The sequence below is a fragment of the Podarcis gaigeae genome, assembly GCF_964106915.1.
Source record: "Podarcis gaigeae genome assembly, chromosome: 1".
In the NCBI taxonomy this organism is placed as follows: domain Eukaryota; kingdom Metazoa; phylum Chordata; class Lepidosauria; order Squamata; family Lacertidae; genus Podarcis; species Podarcis gaigeae.
This window is the reverse complement of record NC_139678.1, coordinates 62,399,459-62,426,681: the sequence shown is the minus strand read 5'-3', so window position 1 is coordinate 62,426,681 and position 27,223 is coordinate 62,399,459. Positions and strand designations below refer to the sequence as shown.

Sequence of the window (27,223 nt, the reverse complement as noted above, 5' to 3'; positions counted from 1 at the left end):
TTTGTAGACTAGCAGTGCACACAACACATTTGATTGTTTTGTCTTACCTTTCAGAGCTCCCTAGTTTAAGGTTTCTAAAAGTCACCCACAACACGTGGCATTTTTCCCCTATGCCAAATCTCCATGTAAGAAAAAAAACCCCAAAACTGTCCACATGGGTGACGTTCACTGGTATTTTATAGTTTGCTACAAATACATTGACTGTGGAGCCAACATGTTTACAACCTACCTTCCTTCCTTCCTTCCTTCCTTCCTTCCTTCCTTCCTTCCTTCCTTCCTTCCTTCCATTTCTTTTCCACACAGAATATATAAAATTTATAAGTGATCACTATGACACAAATGAACACTTGGCTTTATTCACTCTAAATAAGGGCATGGAACTTTCAACACATTTCTTGCTAAGGAAAGGCAGGATCAGGTTCTCATGCCCTTCTTCACATGTTCCAAGAATATGTGACGGACATCACAGAGATACGGGGACAAGCTGTGCCTCCTGCCAACCACAGAATTAATAAGAGATGATAAGCACGTACATTGGGATATAAGTAAAGATCCCTCCATGCGAGAGGGGACCCTGATTGGGTAGGAATCCCCCCCTTACATGGGAAGTAGGTAAAGGTAAAGGGACCCCTGACCATTAGGTCCAGCCGTGACCAAGTCTGAGGTTGCGGTGCTCATCTCGCTTTATTGGCTGAGGGAGCCGGAGTACAGCTTCCGGGTCATGTGGCCAGCATGACTAAGCCGCTTCTGGCGAACCAGAGCAGTACACAGAAACACAATTTTCCTTCCCGCTGGAGCAGTACCTATTTATCTACTTGCACTTTGATGTGCTTTTGAACTGCTAGGTTGGCAGGCGCAGGGACCGAGCAACGGGAGCTCACCCTGTCACGGGGATTCAAACCGCCGACCTTCTGATCGGCAAGTCCTAGGCTCTGTGGTTTAACCCACAGTGCCACCCGCATCCCACATGGGAAGTAGAGTTAACACAATTAGGTGCTAAGGTCCAGGTTTTGAATTCCAACTCAGCCACAGTACGTTACTGTTTGGGAATGTGTCCAAGAGGAATAATAGAGGGCAGGGGGTGGTGTTTTAAAAGAGAGATATCGAGAGAGATAGATCATGGATCTCCAGGAAATGTCACTCTAGCAAGAATTCTGTTACCACAAGGTACCTTGGTGACATCATGCTTGTACTGTGGCTCAGATTTTTGAGGATGCAGCTTCTTCTCTGGAAGAGAAATCTTTCTCCATTGCCTTACACTCAGGAAGAGGTGTGTGTGGAAAAAGAGAATAAATCCCCAGAAAATATTAGACTGGGAAAATGTCACCTCCAAAGAAGGACCCTAAGTTTATTGTGTAGGGGAAAGCATAGAAAAGCAAAGCCCCCCCTTTTTTTACTGTTTACTTCATCATATCTTCCTTCAATTGAGTGTTAAACCACTCTGGAATTGTAGCTCTGTGGGGAGAATAGATGTCTTCAAACAATTCTAAGCCCCTTTAACGGACTACAGTTCACACAGTCATGACTATTTAAAGTGCTATTAATACTGCCCTGGTTGGTTGGGTTTGTTTTTTATGTGTTTGTTTCATGAAGTTATATATTGTTATTTTACATTGTTTTTAATGTTATATTTTAATGTTGCTACCTTCACTAGGACCCTAGAGGGAAGGGCAGGTAAAATAAATAAATAAATAAATAAATAAACAAATAAATAAATAAATAAAAAATGTCAGCATAGAGGTATTTTTTTGAAGAGCTTTCTTTTAATGATGCACAGAAAGAAGACAAAAGCAAAAGATCTTTAAAAAAATATAATTTTAAATGTAACACTTAGGGTACTTATGTATTATTTAAATATTGTGCTAGAGCTTTGGCTTGCTCTTCATAAAGGCAAAGGGTTTTATCTGGTTACGTTAGAGTAGACCCATTCAAATCAATAGACCTAAATGAGTTGCATCAATTCATTCCAGTGGATCTACTTGTGAATCTGATGCTCTCATTGCTCTGGGGAGTCTCCCATATCAGAAAAAGCAATGGTTTGGAGCCAAAGCTAGTCATGCTTAAAGGAGACCCAGTGAAATAAATGGGACTTAAGTAAGCTTAAGGATGACTAACTCTGGATCCAATCTAATGGACCTCATGGCATCTAAAGCCCAGACTTCTTTTTCTCATGTTTGAGCAGTTTGTCAGCTTCAGTCAAAGCACCATACCAACATGCAGCTTTTAGACAGAAATATCCACACATTTCAAAGCCACTGCTCCCTTGAGCGTAGGCAGCTAAATTGCTTTTCACACTACCAGATTTTTTTTCCGTTTTAGCAAATCTGGAGGAAGGTATGAAATAGTTAACACAAACATTTTTTGCCAGGCTGTTTGTAATAGAAACATACAGACATAAGTATGAGATAGAAAATATGGCTGCTGGGGAAGGCCTGTTAAAAGAAGGCAAATATACGCCCATAAAATAGGCTTTAAACTTTAAAGTTTAAATTAAATTCATTTTCCTCCACTCCATCAACCTGTGAATATAAAATAAGAGGTAATAGGATGAAAATATGAACCTCATAAAATAAGCCTGATCCACCAGTATAAACATAGGATAAGTTTTATCATTGTGATTTAAGTAATTAGGTTTCAGACAGCAGTCTCATTAGGAATTGCTATCCTTCACCATATTACAAACACTATGAATGTGTTATTATTAAAAATAAATTCTGGAGAAGTGAGAAATCTTGGTAGGCAATGGCCAAAAAAGAGAGCGATTATGCAGCAGTTGAAATGTACAACTGTTTTGTTAACCTAGAAGAAAAACAAAACTGCATTTTCGCTAATTTGTTGTCACCCGTGAGCTAAACAAGAAAAGATATTTTAGTGGCGCTAATGAATAAGAAATTAAATAAGCTCCTCTGTGCCATCCATCCTGCTAAAAAGTAGCATCCTAGTAACACAGCATTGTAGGGGTAGCCAGTGTAGCTGCCCTTCAGAAGTTGTGAACTCTAGGCTCCCATCAAATAGCCAGCATGGCCAACCCTGAGAGATGATGAAAGTTATGTGGAGGGCACAGCTTTGGTTACCCTTGATGTTAATACTTTCTAACTGCCTTCGAAATCTCCTTTCCTCTCTCCCCATTGTTAAAGTGTGTGAGGAGAAGAAGAAGAGTTTGGATTTGATATCCAAAGGAATCTTAAAGCGGCTAACATTCTCCTGTCCCTTCCTCCCCCACAACAAACACTCTGTGAGGTGAGTGGGGCTGAGAGACTTCAGAGAAGCTACACCACATGTAACTTATTCCATATTCAGACACTAAATACCTTCCCACCCTCCAACCTCACAATGATTTAAGTAAGAACCACCACACTCTCATGCCATCCATCCCATAGCATGTGAGGTTTGGTTTTTTTTACTTCACGGTAGGGCCACTATTTTGAGGTGGATTTCACCTCCCTGATTTGTCCCCCATACAAATGTCTCCTAGTACTCAGGGTTTCTTAGGTTGTGCACATCAGGTATGAGAGGGCTGAATCAGAACCCGCTGGCTCCTGATTCAATGAGCAACAGACATTTCAGGCCATGCATTAGAAACTGCTGAGCTAGAGAGTCAGTTAACTCTAACTGTTAGAGTCAGTTAACTCTAACTGTAACTGTTAACTGACTCTCTAGCTCAGCAGTTTCTAATGCATGGCCTGAAATGTCTGTTGCTCATTGAATCAGGAGCCAGCGGGTTCTGATTCAGCCCTCTCATACCTGATGTGCACAACCTAAGAAACCCTGAGTACTAGGAGACATTTGTATGGGGGACAAATCAGGGAGATGAAATCCACCTCAAAATAGTGGCCCTACCGTGAAGTAAAAAAAAAAAAAAACTATGCTCAGATTAAAGAAGTTTTTTAAAATGACAAAAAGTTAGGGTTCCAGGTGGAGAAATCGAAATTGGAAACAGAACTGTTAGAACCTAAGACTAAGGTACTTTCAAGAATGTATAACTTGCTGTTAAAATGGAATACACAAGATGAAATGGTTAAATCGGTTATGATAAAGTGGGCACAGGATATTGGGTATAATATCATGTTTGAGGACTGGGAAAGGTTGTGGACCACTGGGTTGAACTTCACTGCATGTAATGCTTTGAAGGAAAATGTAATGAAAATGATATATAGATGGTACATGACCCCAGTTAAACTTGCCAAAATATACCATTTGTCTGATAACAAATGCTGGAAATGTAAAGGAAATGAAGGAACTTTCTTTCACCTCTGGTGGACGTGCCCTAGAGTGAAGGCTTTCTGGGAAATGATATATAATGAGTTGAAAAAGGTATTTAAGTATACCTTCCCTAAGAAACCAGAGGCCTTCCTCCTGGGTATTGTCGGCCAGAGGGTGATAAAGAAGGACAGAACTTTTTTCCTGTATGCAACAATGGCAGCAAGGATACTCATCGCTAAGCATTGGAAAACTCAAGATCTACCCACACTAGAAGAATGGCAGATGCAACTGATAGACTACATGGAACTGGCTGAGATGACTGGCAGAATCCGAGACCTGGGAGAGGAGAAGGTTGAAGAAGATTGGAAGAAATTTAAGATTTATTTACAAAAATATTGTAATTTGGTTGAATGTTAAGAAGGATGCTAGATCATAAATAATTGAGCACCACTAAATTAGATGGAATTAGGATGATAAGTGAGATTGAGGAAAATATAAAACTTTTGGAGATTTATTATATTATATTTAAAAGAGCGGGACATAAGAACGCAAACAAGATGATAAATTGCTGGTAAAAATCTATACTGATGTAAGTGGGAGCGGGAGACGTGAGGGAGTCCAAAGAAGTTATGAAACTATGTTATGATATATGTTATATTGTTTATTATTTTTGCATTTGTATTTAAAAATTTTAATAAATATTTTATAAAAAATAATAATAGAGAGTCAGTTAACTGAGAGCAGCCAATCCCACTCTGCTTCCTCTTATCCAGCTTTAAGGTCTAATATGCCACCATGGTGTAGTGGTTAAGAGTGGTAGACTCATAATCTGGTGAACCAGGTTCACTTCCCTGCTCCTCCACATGCAGCTGCTGGGTGACCTTGGGCCAGTCACACTTCTCTGAAGTATCTCAGCCTCACTCACGTCACAGAGTGTTTGTTATGGAGGAGGAAGGGGAAGGAGAATGTTAGCCGCTTTGAGACTCCTTAAGGAGAGTGAAAGGTGGGGTATCAAGTCCAAACTCCTCCTCCTCCTCTTCTTCCTCACTCTAGGTAACATGTTGCTGAGTAAAGCCATTAGGTTTCTCCTCTGTAGTTTCCTGCTCTCCATCTGCCTGATGTGCAAATGTCTCCCATGCTTAAGATCTCTGTCTTTTCTAGCCTAGTTGCATCTGACTTTCCTTCACTCTTAACTTGGGTTTATGGAACACCTGGTGGTGTGTCATAAAGTTTAGTTATAAAAGTTTCTTAATAGCCCTGAGAGTAAGTAATGCAAGTTGCATAGTTAATATGAATAACAATTGGCCATTGTGTACATTCACCATACCTCATGGGGAATGGGGAATTAATCTGACCGTGGAGAAGGAATGGTGCACATTTACTTGTCAAAATACATAACCTCCAATAGGCCTTGTGGAATGGGCAGATCTCAACTGCATCACACACACACTCTTGCTATTATGTATCATCTCCAATAGAACAGACCCTGAGACCTTCAAATTCAGGACTTTCTTCTGGATCTGGCCTCCAAGAAAGCATCACCTTCTGCTGCTGCCACCATGGTAAATGGGGCTAAGCCATGGTCTGGCATACTACCAAATCACAAATGGTAAACCGAGAACAAACCTTGGTTACAGACCATGATTTATCTGAAGCAAGACAAAACCCAAGATTCAGGCATAACACTAAGCCAAACCATATCTTAGTCCTGGGTAGCAAAGCTGGAGCAGAACCCAGGGGCAGGGAAGCATAGCAGCTATGGTTTTCCTTCCAAGAATATGCACATTGGTTCATTCAACTAAATAATGATTTGGCTTAGCATTTCATGCAAACCAAATCTCAGTGTGGAACAAAATGTGGCGTGATAAGCACTGGATTTTGGTTTTATAACCAAACTTGCAATACCTGTACCAGTCAAAATAACCATGGCAGATTTTGAAAGTTGAGCCTTCAGATGAGCAACTGAGCCTGATGTGAATGTCTACTTGGAAGAATTTCATAAATATTTCAATCTTTATATTATACTAATATATGGTGGCAGACACAATAAATACACCACTGTATATGTATGTAGTACACAAAAGACAGTGCTTTTTTAAAAAATGAGAGGCTCAAGTTAACTACTTAAATCTTTGATTAGACAGCCAACTGAAAATAGGTCTACATTTAGTTATCTTCATTTATGAACTACTTCCTATGAAGCATCTTGAAGTGATTTAACAACGAACACACACACAATATAAACCATTTAAAATATTTTATCTAATTAATAAATAATAATAATAGTAATAATAGTAATGTTAAACTCAAATCTGTAACAGAGAATAAGAAAAAATGAAAATGAAAATATGGTGTTAGTGTGCTGGAAGAGATGTTTCATTTGACCCTTCATCCATCTGGGTGTAATCCCACAACTCCCTGGGAGTCAGGATTTGTAAAGATTAGCTCATTCTGGGTCTCTATCTGGCAGCTGGATGGCAGGAAGAAATCAAGATATGCAGCTTTTTCCTATTACTACATCACCATTATGATGCAATGGCCACATAGCCTCCATCCATACAAAGGTAATAATCCAGAGACCTGAAAAGGCATCCAAGAGCAAATGTAATTTATATTTTTGAAAGTCTTCTAAATATTCAGAACTCTCTCTCTGCTTCAACCTTTAAATCTTTAGGATCATGAGTGGAATTTAAGACTCCAGCCAGACCAAATCTCTTTAAACAAGCAAAATATAATTTGATCATGATTTCCAATCCCCTCCTTTAATTCCAATGTCACTTTCATTCCATTTTTAGATTCAAAATGCTGATAAAACCCAAACAGTTTTACCTAGCTACCTCTGTAACAATAGAATCAATCGGATAACAATGTTGTTTTGAGAATGATAAGATGTGCTCATGAACACTGATAAGCCATGCACCAGAAGCTAGGCATCAATTTTTAAAGACCTCTCGTCATTTTAAATCAAAGGAAAACTACTTACAGTGTTTCTGGGTGCTTTTTTTGCATCGTACAGACACAAAAAATTGTGTTACAGAAACCAATTAAATAATCAGATATCGCTGCAGTGTTTCTGCTCATTAGCATGAAAAGAATTTAAGCAGAACTCAAATTGTGCACTGCTGAAATTATCAGTTGATTTGTTTCAGTGTGTGGTCATATTATGTGGCTCCTCCCTCACAACGTGTAGTTTAAGACCTGAGTTAGTTTGACAGTAAGAACTGCTTTTGTGGGAAGTGGTCAGGTAAGAATTTGGGCATGTCAGAGTAAGCAGAAGTCTGGAGATGAATATGAAATAATAGCCTTGTGGAGGCATTGTCTCCATGCATGTGGTAAATGTGGGGAGCATTGCTCATTGGCACCATATCTCTGCTGACTGGAAAGTCTGAAAGTGCTGCCTTTGTGTATGTAGAATTATGGGTTTAAAGAATGAAGAAATGCAGGAAGTTGGGGCAAGGGAAAGAAATGTGAGAGAAGACCAGGGCAGGCTCAAGATACTCTGGGTGAACCTGAGGCGAACCACAAAATGCTGCCTCCCTGCCAGGGAGGAATGGGTGAGTGAAGATATATATCAGGAACAAGGGGGAGATAAAGATCCACGTTGGGAATGGGGGGGGGGGAGAGAAAGCAAACCAACCTTACCCAATAGTTTAAATGTGAATCAAAGGCTAAAATGGAGGGGCACAGACTGGCAGAGGAATGGGGGTGAATAAGGCAGGGCATTCTCAGTGGTGGCACCTCACCCATGGAACTCCCTCCCCATTGATGTTTGCTTTGTCAGCTACTGTACGAGGAAGCCAAATATCTTCTCATTTGGTCCTTGAGCTGAATTACTTTAGAAAGACTATTACTTTGCTCCTAGCATAGTTGTATTATGATTATATAGTTTTATTACGTGGTTTTATTCTTTTATTGTTATTTTATTTATCTCTGTTTGCTAGCTGCCCTTCACTCCATATTGGAGAAAGGGCAACATATAAAAGCACCAGATAGCGAGCAAGTGAGATAGTTTAGCTATTACACACACACACACACACACACACAATCTCTCTCTTTTGGAAAAGTTCAGTTTTAAAAATAAAAAAATAAGAATCAAAGTTCAGATAAACCCTTGTTGCAGATTCACTGGCAGACTGTCACCTGACTGATTAACAATTTTTTCCACACAAGTAACCCACCAGACTCATCACTCAAGCTGCCCTTTTGTGCTGCAAAGGCATTAACTAGAAAATGCAGGTGAAACAGGAAGAAGACCAATATATATTCAGTCACAAACAGAAACAGACCCAATTAAAATGAGATTACAGTTTCTAACGTTTGCAGTTTCTAAAGGCACTGCCTCTACAGCCTTTAACGGGTATGCATCCACAATAGGAACCAAATGAATTCATTTTGAATTGGAAATGAGCGCAGGGCTCTCGCCACGGGCCAGAGTAATTTTACACACACAAGATGACTTTTTCAAAATCACTGGAGCATGTAGAAAGCACACACACATCTGATAAATAATACAGTGCATTTTAAGTGCTTCCACAATGCAGTGCTCACTTAGACGCTGCTTTTAAAAAAACAATACTGTGTGTCCACACGAAAGAAGGTTCTTTATTTTAAAGATATCATTCTCCCCCCCATCAATCCAGAGTCCGATGTTCCTGTATTACTTTGTTTTGCCTGATTCTGTTTTCAAATAAAATCACATCATTTACAGAATGTTCCAGAACCAGGAGGAAATGTACCTTGCTGTATGGCAACACTCACTTCTGATACTTGCAGTATCTCTACAGAAATGCAGCTTGTGACAGGGATGATACCTCACAGTAAAGAGACAGAATGAACGTGACAGCTTTGGTCAGACACGCCTAATGAACCTGAAGATGTTGAATAAGGGCAAGATGGAGCAGTCCAAAGAGAAGCTCTTCTTGAAGCCTTAGGCATTTCTGGCTATGGTTGGTATTTGAATTCTTATCTTTTTTAAAAAAGTGATATCCTTTTTTGGGTATGCCTTGAAGCTCCAGAGAATCTTCGCACACACTGGCTGCTTTCCCGCCAATATATTTTCCTGCAGTGAGAGCTGGAAGTGAGAGCTGGACCATAAAGAAGGCTGATCGCTGAAGAATTGATGCTTTTGAATTATGGTGCTAGAGGAGACTCTTGAGAGTCCCATGGACTGCAAGAAGATCAAACGCATCCATTCTTAAGGAAATCAGCCCTGAGTGCTCACTGGAAGGACAGATCGTGAAGCTGAGGCTCCAATACTTTGGCCACCTCATGAGAAGAGAAGACTCCCTGGAAAAGACCCTGAAGTTGGGAAGATTGAGGGCACAAGGAGAAGGGGACGACAGAGGACGAGATGGTTGGACAGTGTTCTCGAAGCCACAAACATGAGTCTGACCAAACTGCGGAAGGCAATGGAGGATAGGAGTGCCTGGCGTGCTCTGGTCCATGGGGTCACGAAGAGTCGGACACGACTAAACAACTAAACAACAACAACAATATTTTCCCACAAAGATAGCCAACATAGCAAGGACACCACATTTGCTAGGCCTGCTTTAGATTATTGTTTATCGTATGGCCTACGATGTATTCAAAACAGTACAGTGGTACCTTGGTTTAAGAACAGCTTAGTTTATGAGCAAGTTGGATTAAGAATGCTGCAAACCTGGAAGCATGTGTTTTGGTTTGTGAACTTTGCCTTGGAAGCAGAACATGTTTCGCTTCCTGTTGAGTGCGTTCCATTTGTAAATTGAGTCCCCCGCTGCTATGGGAAAGCATGCCTTGGTTTAAGAATGCTTTGGTTTAAGAAAGGACTTCTGGAACGGATTAAGTTCGTAAACCAAGGTACCACTGTACTTAAATCTTAAACAGAAAGGAAATCACTTAACCTACGAAAATAGTTGGAAGAATGGCAATGGAGTTTTGTGGGCAAAGTCATATTCTGGGCAAATAAAAGTGAGGGCCACTATACATGTACTTTATATTCTCTCTCAAGAAAGAACAGAACAGTAATAGGAAACTTCACACATATACAAAGTGTCTAGCCAAACATTGTCATTATGCTGTTCACCAGTCATAAACTGGAGTAAGAAACAAGCTCTCTCGAGAAATGATAATTCAGAATGCAATAGCACCATTAATGCTTCTTAGATGACTACCGGTAAATATCGTTTTGATATTTTGATCCACTACCTTTCCTTGGATCCCCAATATTGCATAAATTCTAGTTACGAAAGCCCCATCCTAATTCTGAAGTGATATAGCCTAAACACTGGTCATGACAACGTGTGTGTGTGTGAGAGAGAGAGAGAAAGAAAGAGAGAGAGAAAGAAAGAGAGAGAGAGAGAGAACGAGAACACAAACTAGCCTCCTTAGTTACCTCTTCATGGCTGGTTCAAGATTAAGTTCTTCAGTGCTAAATGGCTGCAGGTGTATGGTTCCTTTACTTGCATGTAAAGGGTTTCTTGAGGATAACATTTGCAACCTATAAAGTCCACTGTTCTCTCAGAAACAAGGGAGAAACAATAAAACAGCCCAACTAAACACAGACTGCTTTTTCTTTATCTAAAGAAGCATTCACTGCCACTCCTTCTATGTACATGCATACTTAATACGTTAAATTCCAAAGTTACTGTTTCCTGCTCTATATAGGCTACGGATGGGGAGAAATTTAGTTCACATTTTAATGAGCACTCTACCTAATTTGCAGCTCCAAAATCAACAGCAAAACTGAAATGCAGCTATCCTTCAAAATCTGCACCTCTCTGAACTCCGAGGTGCAGTTTTCCAGCCAATAAAAAAAAAGCATATGTGGAGTGTGTGGGGGAAAAACCACAATGCTTATATTAATGAAAATGATGCATGCAAATATTAGTGAAATATATTAGGGGAAATTGCTTACAAAAATGTATGTATTGTGGGAAATTGTGCACAAAAATTTATATATATTGACATACTTGAAAATGTAAACAAATTTTCATGCGTCTTTTCCCCCTAATTGCAAACTGATGCAGATATGGGGGAAATTGAACTTGAAGTTGGAAAACAGAGAAACAAAGTGAAATTGTAATTGACAGATTTGTCTATCCCTAAATAGAGGCTTCCAGCACTGACTGGCTGATGCTGTCTCATATTTCTGAAGAATTTAGCAGTTCTGCTACTTTTTAAATTAGATATTCCCTTTAAAAAAAAGTCAACATTTTACTTTAAAAACAACAGAGACTGCCATGTTCAAGTCAGACTTGCTCATTTTATGCCACTTTTAGCTTCCTGAACTGGGTCAAAACTCTCAGCTTCTTCTCATTCCAGCAGTGTTCATTTCTTTGCCAACAGGCAATGTTTTGTTGTAATATTGTAGAGTCACTGACTCACTGCACTGCATCCTCCCTGATGAAATGTAAAAGCTGGTGGATTTCTACTACCTGCAGGGGAGAAAATAATTGCTCTAGAGATCTGGCACGTATATGAAAATATGTGAAAAGCCGTATGTGACCTGTGGGATCAAAACCAAAGAGGTGAACTTAAAAATCAATATCAATGATTCATTCCTGCAAACTGAAAGTGAGAGATTTATCACATTTGACATTGTACAAGTCAGAGCTGGGCAAGTTCTCCAGATTATTATTTCTTAAAAAAAAACTCTCTGCCAATTTACCTCAGTCATCTTGAGACACTCACTCATTCCCTTGTAATGTTGATCTTGGCTCTGAGGAACTACAAAAGTGTCAGGTATGCAAAAAATAAAAATAAAATAAATTGTGGCTTTGGAAATGTGGACAATTAGCCACTGGAGAGCAATTTAAGCCCATCTTCCTGTTAGCTGTCTAACAAAAACACATTAGAAAGGCCTGTGCTTCAAGGGGTGTAAGAGAACAAACTTACTAGTCAGCATAACAAAAAGAAGATCTTCAAGGGATTTGCCTCTTTAAAAGGATCAGTCCCTCTCAGAGGCCCAGGGTGTCCTAGGCCACTTTTAGCTTTTGAGGCCCTAGCTATTAAAAAAATAATAATACACACAAGAACAAAAGAAGGCACCAAAAACAAGAGTGAAAATAAATTGTTTTTTTTCATTTAACAAATGCTTCTATGCAATTAAATGGGAGGGGGGGGGGCTTTTGTGCAACATCACAGTTGCTATTATGCCATAGCACAATCTATATGTTTCAACAACAAAAAAGGACTTTTACAAATCACGTCTGTCCTTTGCTTAAATTATCACCTGAGAGAATGCATCGTGATTTGTTCGTATACTAATAAAACAAGTTGTGAAAATGATAAAATGCTTAAAAACAGTAATACCAGTGTCTACAGCTGAGGCTCTGTGGCTGTTAAGCCTTGTTGGGCTTTTAAAATGTTCAGTTGCAACACTCAAAGATCAACCACCCCTACCCCAAATCAGAATGACAGCCAGTTTGGAAGGTGGTTTGCAACACTTGTTTGAGGTCAAGCACAAATCATAGCTGGCCAGCTAATAGGTAACGATGAACTATAACTTTTGCTAAGGGTGTGTAGTGTACTTGTTCACTGTTTTCTTACCATTGCTTTTAGTAACATAAAAACTTGTACCTCATTGGGATTGCACATGAGCAGGAACCTTCAGTTTTACTTTGAATTTTATTTATTTAGTTACAATCAACCATTTCCTCCAAGGAGCTCAATGTGATGTACATAGCTTTCCCACTCCTCAATTAATCCCCACAGAAAACCTGAGAGGCAACATTTGGACCAAGATGGGGATTTGAACCCATGGCCGAGCTGGGGATTTGAACCCTGCCCTCTGATGTTCTAGTCTTAATACTTTAACCACCACATCACACTGGCACTTTGAGGTTTTCTGTATTGTTATTGTCAAACATCACCACCTTCAGGCTTGTTCATTGTAACTAACACAAGAAATGAGAATCCTAAACTGATCAAAACAGCCAACCAAAGGTTCCTTTTTTTTTACCCCTCAGGATACAATAGTTGCACTGACTTCCAGATTCAATTTATACACAGTAAGACAAACTACGCTTGTATAATTCAGGAAGAATTGGCCTTTTTAATATTGTGCGAAAGTATCTTTTAAAGCTATGCAACTCTGGATGCACAAATTGGACCAATTCAGATGACATGTGATATAATTTGACGAAATGCTCAACTTGTCCAAAATCCTTAGCCCCCTGAGAGACAGTGTGGTGTAATGGTTAAAGTGCTGAGCTGGAAACAGGAAGGCTTGAGTTCAAATCCTTACTCGGTGAAGTCAGTTAGTCTCTCATTCTGACCTACCTTAGAGATTTGTAGCGAGAATATAATGGGGTTCACTATGCATGCCACCCTATGTTCCTTGGTGAGATGAAGATGTAATAAACAAACTCCCACCCTCTTGCAAACAGCTCAGCCTATGCAATTCAGACCTCATTGTCTCACAATTAGAATGTTCCACTGTAGGGTAACTTCAGACTAATAGATTCAGAGGAATTAAGCCACCCAATTTATGTACTATAGGGGACAGTCTGACAAAGCCCCTCTGACCGACTCTGGAAACACTTGCATACAGAGAATGCAATCTAGGTCCCAGTTGTTCATGATTTCTATTATCACATTTCTGACACAATCACAAAAATCACTTCCAGTTAGCTGCTGATTACTGCAAATGATCTGGTTTGCACATTATGTACTCAGTATGAAAGTGTTGCGTGTCGAGGTCCCCAAGCCACCCCCCAAATAACTCACAACGCACACTTAATTTTTGTTTAAGGTTTTTGGCATAATTTTGGCCAAAACTTTATTTAAATACAAAACCGTGAGTGGTTGTTTAGGCATTAGTTAAGACTATCTGTCCCCCCGCCTGGGGACAGAACTGACTTCCGGGCACCACCGAAAGACAGTGCGGGGGAAAGCAAGTCGGGGAGAAATGGAGCTGAGTCACAGACCCTCAATTCTCATCCGCATGCTCCCCGAAGGCTTGCCGGCCCTAGTCCCATTCCAGGGATTGGACGAAAAGATGGCAAGCCCCAGGATTCCTTTAACAGAATTCCCTTTCGGCAGCAACCATGGAGGGGCAGGCCCAGCCTATCCTAACCCCTCCTCCACCAATTTATAACCAATGCCTAACCGCAACCTTACAAGTTGTGACGAATTGCTACGCAGTAGGCAAAAACCAAATGGCCCAGCCAATCAGCCAGATGGACAAAATTCATACCAGGCCCCTGCCCCAAGAGCAGACAACCCCATGACAGGCATAGCAAGGTCAATGCAACAACCCCTTACTCAAGGGCGGGTGGGCGGGTGGTCCATTGCACACAGCAAAGAGAAAGCTCCAGGCTGCGTGCAGAGTATTTAAACATTTTACCCCTCCCACCAAAATTGCAACAAAGCTTTTACCCCAGCAACCCAGTGAACCAATCACTGCCCCAGGCCATCTTTAGAGACCCTGCCTGGTAACAGAGGGGTGGCTCAGCAGACCCCACCGCAACACGTGCTCTCCATGAAGGAGAACACGCTTTCTCAGAAACCACCATGAGACATTTCATGTGCATTTTGAATGGTTAACTATTTAGGGGATAGACTAGAGTTCAGCGGCAGAGTAGGCAGAAGATTCCAAGTTCAGTCCTCAGCATCTCCAGTTAGGACTGGAAAAAGATCTGTCTGAAAAGCCTGGAGTGTCAGCTCCAGTCAGCATAAAAACATGGAGCTAGATGGTCCAGTGGTCTAATAAGGTGGTTATATATATAAAGCAGAGACATCACCTTGCCAAGAAAGGTCCGTATAGTTAAAGCTATGTTTTTCCCAGTAGTGATATATGGAAGTGAGAGCTGGACCATAAAGAAGGCTGATCACCCTGATCACCGAAGAATTGATGCTTTTGAATTATGGTGCTGGAGGAGACTCTTGAGAGTCCCATGGATTGCAAGAAGTTCAAACCTCTCCATTCTGAAGGAAATCAGCCCTGAGTGCTCACTGGAAGGACAGATCCTGAAGCTGATGCTCCAATACTTTGGCCAACTTATGAGAAGAGAAGACTCCCTGGAAAAGACCCTGATGTTGGGAAAGATGGAGGGCACAAGGAGAAGGGGACGGCAGAGGGCAAGATGGTTGGACAGTGTTCCTGAAGCTACCAGCATGAGTTTGACCAAACTGTGGGAGGCAGTGGAAGACAGAAGTGCCTGGCGTGCTCTGGTCCATGGGGTCACGAAGAGTCGGACATGACTAAACGACTAAACAACAACAACATACATACATATATGGAGAAAGCATGCTTCCATAGGTAATGTGCTGAGGGGCAAGTGGTGGCTGCAGAGGGGGGGAAATGTCTAACCTGAATCAGTAGCAGTACCCAAGTGCTCCATGACAAGAAGACGTATTCTAGGCACTGGTGCTTTCAAGGCATAGAGGGAAGCAACAGCCTTTGGAGTACCATCACAGAAACTCCATGTTATAAAATAAATCCCCATTATAACCACCCTCTTTGTCACATGAACATTTACAGTTCTTATGCCTAGATATTCTACCTTCAGGCCTTGCTATGATTTTGCTTGCAAATATTTTAGTACACAGAAGGCAGTAAGCTTGTGGGTAGGGTAAGGGATCTGTAGGTCAGGGCACCAGGAAGAGTCTCCTTTTAAAAAGTGCTGAATTCAATCATTGGCTGACAAGTGTCTCCCAACGCCCCATTCTTCCTTTTCATGGCTTTACTTGTCCAGCACCTGACAGCATATGACATCAGGTAGATGGGCAGTATAGATGTGGTTTGGGGTGAACCATGCCATAGGCCAAATGAGGAGGCCTAGTGTGCTTGAGTAGACCCACATACTGGAGGTCACCCACAGGTGCTATGGGGCAAGCCTAAAGGATACGATCCAGCCCAGAAAAAGCAATGGCTATAGCATTATGACAACTTTTAGATAGCACTCAATTTTTAAGAGTCTACAGAAGTTTTCTTGCCACTTCAGAAGAGCTTAAAAAAACCAAAGTTCAGCAGAGGCTGTTAACCTCGAGACACTTCCCCAGATCAAGGAAATGTTCCATTTTAAAAAAGAAAAAAGAAAAATCCAAGTTCATATTATATGTACAGAAAATGCAGCTGACTTTGTACTACATTGGGCTTTCTGAAGCTACAAAGTTGTGCCTGACCTTTTCAAACCAGGCAGTAAGACAGTAATAGAAATCCTTTGGTTTCCATACTAGCGCTCTCTCAAGAGTAATTATTCGCTATCTCTGTCATCCCCATTTCCTTCAAAGTATTACAGCTTATCCACAGGTCAGTCACATTTCTTACTGGGCTCTCTGAATTAATACTCAAATAGCCATTACATTCTTGCTTGGGTTAACGTTAATTTTGCTCAAGGTAATTGGATAGAATTTCATATTCCTTCATTTCCATATTTTGTCAGGGATTAATTTGCTCTTTTTGAACAGTTATTTACATTAATATATTAGAACATTGACTCTAAATAGGGTTGATGGTTAATATCTACTTAATTTGCAAGGGGCACAGCAAAATCCTTAAGTTTTTGCGTAACATTTTGTAGAGGGATGCAATAACTATACAGTATCAGGTTTAATGCTGAAAATCAAAGTATCTTATCCAATAATTTGGTATTGAAAGGAATGTGAAATAGGGTGGCCATGTGTCTGAATTTATAGATGACAGTCCTCTTATTCAAAGGTGTTTATTTGAAGACCTGTCCAGCCCTAATCCATTTTTAACATAAAGAACCACATGAAGGGAGGGCAGGAGCCTTGAAATTGCCTCTCAACAGTGTGGGACAGAAGACTGAGTTCACACAAGGGCAATGTCTTCCTCCACTATGGTGCAATATACTGCATTTCTATTTTAAGTAGAGTAATCGTTTCTAAATTTGCATCTAAACACATAAATTAGTATATGGAAATTTTATGCAATTCCCCCCTCTTGTTTGTGTTGATGCATTTAATTTTGTGGGGCAAGTGGCCACCCCAAATGAAAACAATGTTTATTCATCATGCCAGTTTTCTGTAGGCAATTTTATGCACCTGAGAATCTGGATTTGCCACTAAATAGACACTTAACAATAGGAAAGGGCAAACTGCTCAAGGTTTTGTTCAGACTGGAATCAAGAGTCAGGGGTGAAAGTGGAAAGTGTGCAGGAAAACATTCTGTCCCTACAAGAGTTCTAAATTAGCTCATTGCTGCCAGCTTTATCCATAAGTGACCCATTCTGCCTACACTTGAAACTCTTTCTCTCTTTCCCCCCTTGAGTAACAGGAAGGAAGGATCCCTCTACCTTTCCCTCCCCCTTTCTAATGCCTGCAATGTCGCTACAAGCATGCCATTTCCCCAATTAACAGCCGGGATCCTACACCATACACATTTTGGTTGCAATCTCACTTCGGGTTTTTTTACACCAAAAGCATCGTATCTGTCCACATAAACAAAATGTGTGAATGCCCTGTATATTGTGATTTGTCACTATAATTAAGCACACTGCAGAGCAAACCTGCAACATCTATAAGGCACAGTTATGTCAAAGCTTAGATGAGACTTGGTTATTAAAAGCCAATCTCTTGTTCAGGGGTGGGGAATGTTATGTAGCTGGTGGGCCAAATCCTGAGCTTCCTCACCACTGTGACTTCCCTGATTTCACAATGACATCAGGTGACCCAAAGTACCCCCCCCCTACACACACACCTTAGCATCACTGGCTTGAAACCGAGCTGGCAATGCAAATTATTTATGCTTATACCCCCATTTTGGAGCTTGCTATCACCACTGATCTGCACTGACAGCAAATCCACTTTGGGCAGGTATTGGATGACCATGAAGTTCCCTATTTGAATGGGCAGTGGGTTAAGTTTGTGTCTGCTGCAGGGCATCACTAGCACCTAAGCTCAACAGCCTTTTTTGGAAGCAGTGTGCAGTAGAAACAAGCAAAAAGCCCAATTTTTTCTTCATTTAGGTGAGACTCTGTGGAAGCAGGATGGATCAGATTTATGGGTTAACACATGCAAAAGTGACATGGAGTGGAAATAGACAAAGACTCAACACTTGTCTTTGCAAATAGTACTCTGTTTTCTGCTAGGCTTTTGTAGGCTGCCTGGTAAGGCAGAAGGTGAGCTTTATCATGTAGGTTTTCATTCCCTGGGATATGCGAATGTGACTCCTGGCCTACTTTTCTCATCAAACTGGAATGCTTGAACACATAAATTGCAAAGCCTTCCATTCATCTTCCAAGTGGTGTGCTCTAATTTAGCATAGAAAAATGTGTTGATCACCCACTACCTGCAGCAATGTATACCATAAGGTAAAGGGACTGCTGACCATTAGGTCCAGTTGTGACTAACTCTGGGGTTGCGGCACTCATCTCGCTTTATTGGCCGAGGGAGCCAGCGTACAGCTTCCAGGTCATGTAGCCAGCATGACTAAGCCGCTTCTGCCGAAACCGGAGCAGCGCACGGAAATGCCATTTAGCTTCCCGCCGGAGCAGTACCTATTTATCTACTTGCACTTTGACATGCTTTCGAAATGCTAGGTTGGCAGGAGCAGGGGCAGAGCAACGGGAGCTCACCCCGTCACGGGGATTCGAACCTCTGACCTTCTGATCAGCAAGCCATAGGCTCTGTGGTTTAGACCACAGCGCCACCCACGTCCCTAATGTATACCATAGTATGTGGCTTATATGCTCACCTTTCACTTGCAAGTTTCAATCTCTACAACACTCTACTACCAAGCGAGCAGGGCCATGCTGAGGCTAAGTTTTAATAACCAGGGAGCATCCACTATGTTCGTGAGGCAGTATTTAGATGATTTCCAGTATTAGTAGGCTGCTGATACAATTATCCAGGGAGGAAGCCATTGTGTGGCTGGTTGAACACAATCCATAAATGCACAAATGTTTAGTCCAGGCTTTGACAGTCTTCGGACCAGCAGAAGCAACTGACATGTTGCCCCCAAGAGCAATCCCCATCAACAGAGGGGTTTATTTGTTTCACTCTGGTAAACACTGCCATTTGACAGTATTGCCACATTCTGCTGATTCACTCTGAGTCACAGCAAGTCCAGGGTGTTTATTCCCTGTTGCTATATTCAGTGTGTCAATGTGAACCCCCCCCCCCATCTAGCCTGTAGAAAGCACATTTGTGAGCTTGCCAGATCTAGACAACTCTTATACTTCTCCAATTTCTCATTTTAGCTCATCTTTTAAAAGCAATGTTTAAAAAGCCAAGGAAAGGTTTGTACATTTCTAAACCAAGTTTCTATGGTTGATAGGCTCTAGTCCAATTTGGGCATACAGCTTGCCTGTAAAGGTTACACATGAGCAGGGCAAATGGGGACGAATTGATTGTGCACCACTTGACACATCACTAAGACCACCCGTTTCTACAAATTGTGAAAGTGGAGAGCCTCATCTACTTGTAAAGGCTCCTTGAATGAATTAGAATCCCAATTTTTCATTGTTCCACATTGTGCTGGGAACAGTTACAAGGACCAGAGGCTCCCACTGCACTGTCCAACTCATGGAGAACAAACAAAGGAAGACAAAGGGGTGGAGCTTAGTGCACTCCCATTGTGTACATGTAGTTTTTATGCATATGCAGCACATCCAAATAGGGCTTTCTGTGATTTCAGTGGCTTCTTAGGGGTTACAAGGACGCAGAGCCATGTGTTTTCATGTTTCTAGTGTGCAAGTTGTACGAAGTGGCTTTTCCAACAATGAGACACACCAGCCCCAGAAATGGAGAAGGCTCAAGAATCTCACAAGGGAAAGAAGCCTTAGTTCCTTGTTTGAACATTACTCAAGAAATGTTGATCGAGGGGAAGACTCTGCAAGGTCTATTGTGCCAGCAACTGTTCTCTTCCCCTCTTTTTTTTTGAAGGAAAAAGACCCTCCTTTTTACTTCCCCATGAATGAGACCCCCCTGGTAACATTCCAGCTGAGCCCTAAAGACTTCATTCTGTTAGTCAGGCCTTACAAAAACCTAAGTAGATGGCCCTCTTAAAAACATGTCCTTTGTACACATATGTAAGGGCCTGTGTGGGCTGGCCAAATACCCCACTAAACATTTCCACAATTCAGACCATAACAACCAACCCTAAAGGAGCTGCAGCTGCACATCTGTCAAGACCAGTCTGCTTACACACACACACACCACACACGAGTCATAGCTCTGTCCGAGACCCATTTCTGAGCAAGCAGGGCTAGGAGTCTCTGAAATACACTTGCCTGAGAACACAATGCACATACAAAGTCAGACAGTCCAGGTCAGGAAATCACAGAGCCAAGGGCCCAGTCCAGAGGTCAGGTAATCCAGATGAAGAGCAGTAAGGCAGGTCTAAGAACCACAGGCATTATTTCCAGCATCTGACTGCTGCTGAGAGCTCTGTTTAAGAAGGCTGAAGTCAGCTGGTTCTCATCAGTGCCTTCTCCTGTCCTTGAAGGCTGATCAGCTGCAGGTGGAGTCATTCCACCTTCTCATCCTTCAGGCTGCTGTTCAGCAGGTGAAGCTGACTCCAAGCCCATGACACGCAAACACACATCCAAACAATGTCCTGCCTTCAAAACATTGACTATTTTCCTTTGATCTACCAAATTTGCTTCCTATTTCAGAATCCTGAATGCATATCTCCTGGATCCAAATTTGCATAAAAAGCATGGACTCTCTGCTTGCTGAGCACATAAAATGTAAAACAAGGACACTTCAACACAAGACCTTGTAACTCTTGAGCTCCACTCCTTTCAAAATGCTTAATGCTCCAGGCTCCTCAAATCATTAACGGCATCAGACTCTTATCTATATATGCATCTCGTTTCTCTAAGCATGGCCTCCTGGGGGTAAGGTCAAGACTGAAATGGCTAGAAGAGCTGTTCTAAAAAGTGTCTTGTCTCAGTTAAATCACGTTTAACATTTTCTTACTTGCCCATATGTCCTTGAAAAGAATGTTTCAAGCATGCATGTGAAAAAGCCAAGGGCAGAGCTGTGTATGTGGCTATATCTGCCACACTGCTAATTAAATCCTTGAAAAACACTACCAAACTGAAGTTCATGTACAGTTAAAAGTTACTTCTTCTCAGTTGTGGACAACACAATCTTGTGGGTGGAATTTAACATTGCACTCTTCCCAGTGCTTTTTGTCTTAAAAAAAAATGTTTAGGGGTACTCTCATTTTGACTCAATCAAATCACCAATTTATAGTTCAAATCGGGAAAAATAAATACAGTTAAAGGACAAAAGGACAAAGATTCACAAAATGTTTAGGGGTATGCATCCCCCTGCATCCCCCCAGAAAAAAAGCACTGGCCTTTTCTCATTGTTGCATTGCAGCTTGCCAGATAGACTGATCTCCCTGCATTCTTCTCCCTGCCTGTTGTTCTGGGGGTTTCCCCAACCTCCCCCCAAGCCAATTTCACAGGTGCGGGGGGCATATGGGGGTGGGGAGGAGCAGATGTTGCACAAGCAGAAGTTCTTCCACTGATGGGGCTTGTTAGATGAATCCTACCCAGTGTATATGTACTCAGAAGTAAGCCCCAATGTGTTCAAGGGGGTTAAAAGTTAGAAGCTGTGATGGCTATGTTCTACCTCTACAGCAGGTTCTTCTTATGTTCATATGATAGTTAGTTAATTATAGATTTGTGTACCCAAAGATTTCATAGAATCATAGAGATGAAAGGAACTACAAGCATCATCTAGTCCAACCCTCTGCAACATGGGACTCAAACCCACAACCCTGAGATTTAGAGTCTCAAGCTCTACCAACTGAGCTATCCCAGTTTCACATGATTTTTACCAAATATTCTATATCCCAACCCAGCTTTGGTAAGAGAAGACTGGGGTTGGAGGTTAGATACCAGAAGATCCAGACAAGGACCTATCTAGTCTGGTATTCTGGTCCAGGTAAGTAGGACATTGAGTTCAACTTATCTGTAAGCACTGGATAGCGAAATCATAATTTTCTATGATTTGAAACAAAAAAAATTCCTTCCAGTAGCACCTTAAAGACCAACTAAGTCAGTTCTTGGTATGAGCTTATCTGAAGAAGTGTGCATGCACACGAAAGCTCATACCAAGAACTGACTTAGTTGGTCTTTAAGGTGCTACTGGAAGGAATTTTTTTTGTTTTGACTATGACAGACCAACACGGCTACCTATCTGTAACTGGTTCTATGATTTGGTTCAACGTGCTTTTCAAAATATAAACATATAAAGTGGGACATTGCAAGTTTAAAGGTTTCTCCAAATGACTTCCTGGAACAGTTATTAACAACACACACAAGGGAAAAGATAGCAAATTCAGCATCATACGCCAGCAACTGCATATTTTACTTTTTCACATCAAATCAATTGCTTAAAATAATGCTTGGGGAATTTTAAAGGCCACTAGAGGGAGCTCGTAGTTTACATATGCATTCTAGTTACACATAGAATGAAAGAACTTTTTCCTAATATCCACATGTCAATACTATGAAAGTTTCACTGAGAGAAAACGCTATTGTACCTTTTATTAGCAACAATGGGTTTAACACAAAGGCTGCACAGGCACTGTACACTTTAAAAAAAATGTCTTTCCCCAAAGGATCCTGGGAACTCTAGTGTGTTAAAGTTTTTGGGAATTGTAGCTCTGTGTGAGTTGAACTACAGTTCCCAGTGTCCTTTGGTGGAAAGCCATGGTGTGTATGCATGGTCATCTACCAGCCGGATGGGGATGATATTCTTGATAGGGATGGCTCTCCCTACTGGAGACAGGCAGGGTCTTCAACTTGCAATATCCTCTCCAGAGGGAAGGACTCATCCCATGTATGTGTATGACTGAAAAGGTACAGCTCCAAAAGTATACCATGAAGATAGGGACGCAGGTGGCTCTGTGGTCTAAACCACTGAACCTCTTGGGCTTGCTGATCAGAAGGTTGGCGGTTCGAATCCCCGCAACGGAGTGAGCTCCCGTTGCTCTGTCCCAGCTCCTGCCAACGTAGCAGCTCAAAAGCACACCAGTGCAACTAGATAAAAAGGTACCACTGTGGCAGGAAGGTAAACGGTGTTTCCCTGCACTCTGGTTTCTGTCACAGTCCTCTGTGTGCCAGAAGCAGTTTAGTCATGCTGGCCGCATGACCCAGAAAGCTGTCTATGGACAAACATTGGCTCCCTCCGCTTGAAAGCAAGATGAGCGCTGCAACCCCATAGCCTCCTTTGACTGGACTTTACCGTTCAGGGCTGCTTTACCTTTTTTACCATGAAGATATGCTTGACATGCTCAGGTCAACTGTGCCATCCCAGATCAAATTGGTCTCTTCAGTTAAAGCAGTGTGGCACACCACACTGGTGTGTCAGGAAAAGATGGCAAATTTAGCAGGAGAATTCAAGGACAATCAAAGAAACATTTAAATATTTTAGTGTAGTATAGTATGGCAGAATAGAATAGAATAGAATAGAATAGAATAGAATAGAATAGAATAGAATAGAATAGAATAATATTTTTTATTTGCAGAATACAGCTAGATATCTTTTCAAAGTGAGAGCAAGAACATCAAGTGATACTACAAGCTCACACCTCTTGTTGAGCTTGTATACTTACTTAAGGGAGGAGGTTCATTTATAGTTATATTTTGGGAATGATTCATGTTCTCTTGTAGCTGATTTGGTTTATACAGTCGTACCTCAGATCCCGAACGCCTTGGTACTTGAACATTTCGGCTCCCAAACACTGAAAAAACCCAGAAGCGAGTGTTCTGGTTTGCGAACGTTCTTTGGAATTCGAACATCTGGTGGGGCTTCCGCGGTTTCCTATTGGCTGCAGGAGCTTCTTGCAGCCAATCAGAAGCTGCACTTTGGTTTCCAAATGTTTTGGAAGTCGAATGGACTTCTGGAACAGATTCCATTTGTCTTGCAAGCTACGACTGTACTTTCTAGATGTCCCATGAACGCATTACAAAGTAGTTGAGTTCTATGTTGTAAATCAAGCACTGCTCGCGGTTGTTTCTTTTTTGTTCCCCAATGTATTTCTTATCAATAAAAAAAACCAAAACAGTGTGGCAAGAGCAAATTTTTATTCTGAAAGTGTGGCTCAGAGAAAAAAGTTTGAGAACCACTGGGTTAAAGGGTTCAGTATGAGAATGGCAGACGAGGCCTGAAGCATGTGCAGGATGTCAGAAAGGTTTAGCTGTATGAGAGAACTAAGATGCTGGCTAAATTCTTTCACAGGAGGCTCGGAAAGTGCACTAATATTGTGGCTAACAATGCAAACTGGGAAGTGCTTGATTTGGATGTTGCCTTAGCCCAAGCTTCTCCTCTGCAACCTGAAAAGAATAATACAGATCTCCCTCGCAGCACAGATAATTAAGATAAGCTTTGTAAGATGTGCCAAGTCACAATGTCATCTTTGACAAAAGCAGGTGGAGAAGAAACTCATGTTCACTTGAATACAACAAAAATACATACCAGGCCCAACCACATACTGTGCTAAACCTGGCCCGAGATGTAGCAATTGCCTTAAGGGCACTGTTCTCAACTTACCCATATTTATGGGTACAACCAACCCAAAGCCACAGGCGTTGCCTTTCCATCTGTTGAAGAAACAAAATTTTGCTGAGCAACTAGCAGCCCTTGCTTCTAAAATGGACTAAACATCCACAGCTCAATGCTTACTTGAAAGCAAATCTCACCTTGTTCAGCAGGACTTGCCTCCAAATTGTTCTAACCAGAGGGCTCTAAGCTCAGCATTGAAGATAATGACTTTTCCCAGGATCCTTGCATGAAAAGAGCCAAAGGGAAAGATGTCTTTATTATTATTATTATTATTATTATTATTATTATTATTAGATTTTATATACTGCCCTATACCTGCAGGTCTTTTATCTCTGCATAGTACATGTAGTTCTACAAGGCAAAAAGCAAAAAAAGTGTTTGGATGATGCTCTTATGCCTAGATATTTATTTATTTATTTACAGATAACAGAGAATTATCAATCAAGCATGAATTAAGTATGACATGCTCTGCAATTAAAGCAGCAGATTTTCTGTCGGGCTCTGCAGGAAGCCACTGGCACCCAACTTGAGACTGAAACCAAATCTTTTTCTGTCAACCAGTCAATCATGCTAGTTCAGGGAATATACAAAAACTGCAAAATGTGGATTTAAACCAGTGACTGAAATTAGGCTTTTAAATCCTCCCTGGTGAGACAAGTCTACCATTAGTCACCATCCTTCAATCAAAGTGGTTTAAAGAGGCACAGAGAAAAAAATGGAGGCATTAAACAGAGATCATTTTCCCAATGCTCAGCTCTACAAGGAACAGATTTCCTGCCAGAAGCAGCAGGTGGTAATTGCCAACTCATTTGAATCATTTTTTTTTTTCATTTCAAAAGACCCATGTTAAAAAAAGCCATAGAAGGATCAATGCAGAAAATGTGTCTCCACTCTAATTTCTTTCTTTCTTGGAGTTCCTGCAATTTCAACGGCATTTTCCATAGCAGATGCCTCTTTTTCTTCACACAGTATGCCTTGGGGAAGGAAGGCTCTCTTAAAATAAAATTAAAAAATGCCTGCTCACAGAATCTATGATGAATCCTTCTTCAATCTGGTGCCCTCTAAATGTTTGGATTACAACACCCCAATCCCCGATCATTGGCTGGGGTTGAAGGTCATCCAATAGCCTCTGGGGAAACCATGTTGGGTATAGCTACCAATCTGTGCTGTTGAGATCTTTAAAAACTGTTTTGAGGTTCTTTACAATCAAGCTGTGTATACATTTTATGAAACAAAATAAAACAATCTTGGGAACTAAATGCACCACAGTTGCACAATTCTCTTCTAGCTCAGCCACACTTTCCGAGACAGCAATTAGACAACATGTCATTCCAGGAAGTTCTTCCAGGCCAGAAGCTGGCATGTGGAGCACACTGCAAGTCTTTTGTTGTTGTTGTTTAGTCGTTTAGTAGTGTCTGACTCTTTGTGACCCCATGGACCAGAGCACGCCAGGCACTCCTGTCTTCCACTCATGGTCAAACTCATGTTGGTAGCTTCAAGAACACTGTCCAACCATCTCGTCCTCTGTCATCCCCTTCTCCTTGTGCCCTTAATCTTTCCCAACATCAGGGTCTTTTCCAGGGAATCTTCTCTTTTCATGAGGTGGCCATAGTATTGGAGCCTCAGCTTCAGGATCTGTCCTTCCAGTGAGCACTCAGGACTGATTTCCTTCAGAATGGATAGGTTTGATCTTCTTGCAGTCCATGGGACTCTTAAGAGTCTCCTCCAACACCACAATTCTAAAGCATTAATTCTCTGGCGATCAGCTTTCTTTAAAAGCAAGGCTTTTAGAAAGATTTAAGAGCCACCAACATCCCATGGTCATGGGGGCATTTCAGGAAGTGCTTTCCAGCTGGAAGCCAGCAGGAGAACTTTGTGCTCTCTGATAAGAGTGAGAATGGTGCTTTCCCTTCCATAGTGTTTAAAGACAAGCCACCATGTTCAAGCCATCCTGAACACTAAAATAAGGGAACTTCAGCTGCCCCTTAAAACTGTATGAGAACTTTTCACGGTGCCTTCCCAGTTTGAAATGGGGTGACTGGCCCTGCAAAACTAGGAGAGAAAGTTTTGGCCCAGACACTTAGTCACCTTTTTAGAACAAGAAATAACAACAGAGTGGGGAGTTATCAAGATCAATCTACCTGTGCCAGCTGCATCCTTGTGCCATTGAAGTCCCAGACTGACCTCAAGCTATGACAGCTTACATCTTTTTCTCCTTCTTCTTTTTGTCAAAGGGATACTTAAATCACACTTAACAGCCACCTGGCAGCATGCAATTCTCTTTCACCTAGAGGGCTTCTGCTTGCAGTATTCCACCAGTATCAGAGCTTTACTACTTGGGGAGATTGTATCCATTCAAAATGGTGTTTACCTGGAGAAATTAATGGGATCCAGGGGAGCCATTTAAAGGGGCTACACAGCAATCATATTGCATTTGGGAGTGGAGATAAGATGCAGCTGTGCCAGCAGAATGAATAGCTACCATACCCAACCCCTGCTCAATCCAGGAAGGGAGGGGGGAAATAGGCAACTGGAAAACACTAGTGTT

At 41.4% G+C, this 27,223-nt stretch overlaps 1 protein-coding gene across 2 annotated transcripts in view; it reads right to left on the bottom strand.

The window, feature by feature from the left end:
• ANO3 (anoctamin 3) overlaps positions 1–27,223 on the bottom strand; it is a 238,002-nt gene that overhangs the window by 167,797 nt on the left and 42,982 nt on the right. The gene's annotated exons all lie outside the window — the stretch shown is intronic.